The following is a 5,212-nucleotide window of genomic DNA, read 5'->3' on the forward strand; positions in this document are numbered from 1 at the left end:
AGTTTGCATATAGAGGGCTTCCCAGGTGGTGCAAGTGGTAAAGAACCCGTCTGCCAATTCAGGAGACATGAGAGACGTGTGTTCAATCCCTAGGCCAGGAGGATCCCCTGGCGGAGGGCAGGCAACCCACTCCAGTATTCTTGCCTGGAGAACCCCATGGACGGAGAAGCCTGGTAGGCTACAGTCCACGGGGTTGCAAAGAGTCGGACATGACTGAGCGACTTCACTCACTCACTCTGCATATAAGTTAAATAAGCAGTGTGACAATATACAACCTTGTCATATACCTTTCCCAATTTTGAACCAGTCAGTTGTTCCATGTTGGGATCTGGCTGTTGCTTCTTGACCAACCTACAGGTTTCTCAGAGGGCAGGTAAGGAGGTCTGGTAGTCCCATCTCTTTAAGAATTTTCCACAGGTTGCTGTGATCCCCACAGTCAAAGATGCAGAAGCAGATGTTTTTCTGGCATTCCCTTGCTTTCTCCATGATCCAGATAATGTTGGAAATTTGATCTCTGGTTTCTCTGCCTTTTCTAAACCCATCTTGCACATCTGGAGTTCTCAGTTCACATACTGTTGAAGCCTCGCTTAAAGGATTTTCAGCATAACCTTCCTAGCATGTGAAATGAGCACAGTTGTACAGTAGTTTGAGCATTCTTTGGGCATTGTCCTTCTTTGGGATTGGAATGAAAACTGACCTTTTCCAATCCTTTGGCTGATGCTGAGTTTTCCAAATTTGTTGACATATTGAGTGTAGCATCGTCTTTTAGTATTTGAAATAGCTCAGCTGGAATTCCATCAGCTCCACTAGCTTTGTTCATAGTAATACTTCCTAAGGTCCGCTTGACCTCGCATTCTAGCATGTCTTGCTGTAGGTGAGTGACTTTATATCCTGGTTTTCTGGGTCATGAAGATTTTTTTTGTATAGTTCTGTGTATTCTTGCCATCTCTTCTTAATCTGCTTCTGTTAGATCCTTATCATTTCTCTCCTTTATCATGCCCATCATTGCATGAAATATTCCCTTGGTATCTCCAATTTTCTTGAAGTGATCTCGAGTCTTTCCCATTCTATTTTTTCCTCTATTTATTTGTATTGTCCATTTAAGAAGGCCTTTTTAGCTCTCCTTGCTGTTCTCTGGAACTCTGCATCCGGGTGGGTATGCTTGCATGTGTGCTAAGCTCCTTTAGTCGTGTCTGACTCTGCAACCCTATGGGCTGTAGTCCATCAGGCTCCTCTGTTCACAGGGTCCTTCAGACAAGAATACCGGAGTGGGTTGCCATTTCCTCCTCCAGGGGATCTTCCCGACCCAGGGATCAAACCACCATCTCTTAGGTCTCCTGAATAGGCAGGCAGGTCTTTACCAGTAGCACCTCCTGGGAAGCCCTCACTTGGATACATCTTTTCCTTTCTCCCTTGCCTTTCACTTCTCTTCTTTCCTTAGCTGTTTGTAAAGCCACCTCAGATAACCACTTTGCCTTCTTGCATTTCTTTTTCTTTGTGACGGTTTTGATCCTTCCTCTTGTACAATGTTACACACCTCTGCTCATAATTCTTCAGGCACTCTATCTAATCCCTTGAATCTGTTTGTAACCTCCACTGTATAATCACACGGGTTTGATTAGGTCATACCTGAATGGCTTCATGGCTTTCCCTGCTTTCTTCAATTTAAGTCTGAATTTTGCAATATGGAGCTTATGATCTGAGCCACAGTCGGCTCCTGGTCATCATTTTGCTGACTGTATAGAACTTATCCATCTTAGACTGCAAAGAACATAATCAGTCTGATTTGGAATTGGCCATCAGGTGATGTCCATGTGTGGAGTCGTCTCATGGGTTGTTGGAAAAGGGGTTTGCTCTGATTAGCGTGTTCACTTGACTAAACTCTTAGCCTTTGACCTGTTCTATTTGTATTCGTAGGCCAAACTTTCCTATTATTCCAGGTATCTCCTGACTTCCTACTTCTGCATTCCAATCCTCTATGATGAAAAGGACTTCTCTTTTTTGGTGTTAGTTCTAGGTGTTGTAGGTCTTCCTAGAACTAGTCAGCTTCAGCTTCTTCAGTGTCAGTGGCTGGAGCATAGACTTGGATTACTGTGATGTTGAATAATTTGCCCTGGAAATGAACCAAGATCATTCTGTTGTTTCTGAGGTTGCACCCAAGTACTGCATTTCAGACTTTCTTGTTGACTATGAAGGCTGCTGCTGCTGCTAAGTCGCTTCAGTCGTGTCTGACTCCGTGCGACCCCAGAGATGGCAGCCCATGAGGCTCCCCCGTCCCTGGGACAAGAACACTGGAGTGGGTTGCCATTTCCTTCTCCAATGCATGAAAGTGAAAAGTGAAAGCGAAGTCACTCAGTCATGTCTGCCTCTTCGTGACCCCATGGACTGCAGCCTACCAGGCTCCTCCATCCATGGGATTTTCCAGGCAAGATTACTGGAGTGGGGTGCCATCACCTTCTCTGATGAAGGCTACTCCATTTCTTTTAAGAGATTATTGCCTATAGTAGTAGATGCAATGGTCATCTGAATTAAATTCTCCTATTCCCATCCATTTTAGTTCACTGATTTCTCAAATGTCAATGTTCAATCTTACCATCTCTTGCTTGACCACTTCCAATTTACCTTAATTCATGGACCCAACATTCCAGGTTCCTATGCAATATTGTTCTTTACAGCATCGGACTTTACTTTCACCACCAGACACATCACAACTGAGCATTGTTTCTGCTTTGGCTCAGCCACTTCATTTTTTCTGGAGCTATTAGTAATTGCCCCCTGCTCTTTCTCAGTAGCATGTGAAAGTGAAATTGAAGTCGCTCAGTTGGGTCCAACTCTGTGACCACCGCCCCCCCCCTCCCCCGGACTGTAGCCCACCAGGCTCCTCTGTCCATGGGATTTTCCAGGCACGAATACTAGAGTGGGTTGCCATTTCCTTCTCCAGGGGATCTTCCTGACCCAGAGACTGAACTCAGGTCTCACACACTGCAGCCAGACTCTGTACTGTCTGAGCTACCAGGGAAGCCCCCTCAGTAGCATACTGGACATCTTCCAACCCCTGGGGCTCATCTTCCAGTGTCATATCTTTCTGCCTTTTCATGCTGTTCATGGGGTTGTTGTGGCAAGAATACTGGACTGCTTTGCTGTTCCCTCCTCCAGTGGACTACATTTTGTCAGAACTCTTCACTATGACTTGTCTGTCTTGGGTGGCCCTGCAAGGCATGGCTACATTGCTTCAGTGAGTTATGCAAACCCCTTCCCCGTGACTAGGCTGTGATTCATGAAGGAGAGCAAGGTCACAGAGTAAAGCTTAAATCCCCAAAACAATGAACACTTAAAAACTGAAATTAAAATAAAACATAATTGCAGAAAAATATGAGTTGCTAAGGGGTAAATTTAACCATATAATATTTCTCCACTGAAAAATCACAGCACCTGATGAAATTAAAACCTAACAAAGGAAATACATCAAGTGTAAATAAGTTAGAAGTCTCGATTATTGTTAAATGGTCAGTATTCTCCAAATTGATTATAGATTCAATATAATCTCAATAAAGACCCTAGCAGGCTTCCTGGTAGAAATTGACAAGTTAATCCTAAAATATACATAAAAAAGCAAGGGAATTTAGAATGTCAAAATGATTTTGAAACAGAACAAAATTTAAAGTTCATACTACTTGATTTCATGATTTGCTATAAAGTCATCAAGGTAGTATGGTATTAGCATAGATATATGAACTAACAGGCCAGGACAGGGAACCCCAGAAACAGACCCACACATAGAGGGCAGTCTTTTTAACAGGTGGTATTAGAAAAATGGGATATACATATTCCCAAAACAAAGAATGAGAAAACTTACCCCTACACACAATTTTGATCCATACTCATAATACATATAAAAATCAACTTGAAATGAATCATAGACTTAAAAGTATAATCCTCCTAGAAGAAAACATAGAAAAATCTTTGTGACCTCTAGTTAGGCAAAGATTTATATACACAATTAATGAACCATAAAAGAAAAAAAAGTGGATAAACTGGACTTTATGAAAATTTTTTTTAAAGTCTGCATTTCAAAAGAGATCATTAAGAAATGAAAACATAAGTCATACACCTGGAGAAAACCTTTGCAACTTATTCTATAGATGACTTGTATCAAGTTGTTTTATAAAATTGGAACAAAAACATGAACAGATACTTTACTGAAGAGATAAGGATGGCAAATAAAGACACTAAAAGCTGTTACCACTCATCATTAGGGAAATGCAAATTATCACTGCACACTTGTCAGAATGGCTAAAATGAAAAAAAAAAAAACCTACACTACAAAATACTAACATGAATAGAGTAATAAGAACTCTCATCTGGTGGGAATATACAACGGTATATCCACTTTGAAAAATGATTTGGCAGTTTTTTATAAAGCAAAACATATGTTTTACCATACCACTGAGCAATCCTACTCCAAGGTATTTACCAAAGAAAGAAAAGAATATGTCTACCAGAAACCCTTACATGAAATGTTTATAGCACTGTAATTCATAATAACCCAAAGACTGAAAACCCAGTTGGTGAATGGATAGAAATAAACTGTAGTAGATCCAAGAAATGTTACACAGTAATAAAAAGGGGATTTTTGTATTTCACTTTAAAAATAATGCAAATGCAACCTATTTCTCTTGCATTATAGTGTCTTTACAAGTTGTTCTTGTCAGTAGGAAAAGATGGTGGCATGCCATGTAAACACATTTCCTTTCAGAAATATACATTAAAATGTCTTATATTTTCCTATTACATACCACATCTCTAAACATTTCTTCACAAAGTATCATTAGATTTCCTAAGGAGCCATAAGTTACAGAAACCAATTTTTCATTTATTTGTAAGCATATGCACATTTATTTGTAACAGTGGGATTAACCTGTTATTCACATCAATAAAATAAATATTAAAATCCCTATAAATATTACTTGGGCCCTTCACTACCAACTTTAATTCATAGAAAATGAGACTTAGTTGTTTCTATATTTCTCAAGTGTCTCAGATGCTTTTTATTAGATTTAAAAACTGAAACATAGTAAACAGACTAGTAAGAGAGATGCTGGTAACACACAAGTTTCCATTAATACTAACCTATCGGGTAACAGTGGCAAGAAAGAAAAGTTTGATAAGGCTGGCATTTATGGGACAGCATTTCTGGGAGACATCAAAATAA

The sequence above is a fragment of the Budorcas taxicolor genome, chromosome 7, assembly GCF_023091745.1.
Source record: "Budorcas taxicolor isolate Tak-1 chromosome 7, Takin1.1, whole genome shotgun sequence".
NCBI lineage: Eukaryota > Metazoa > Chordata > Mammalia > Artiodactyla > Bovidae > Budorcas > Budorcas taxicolor.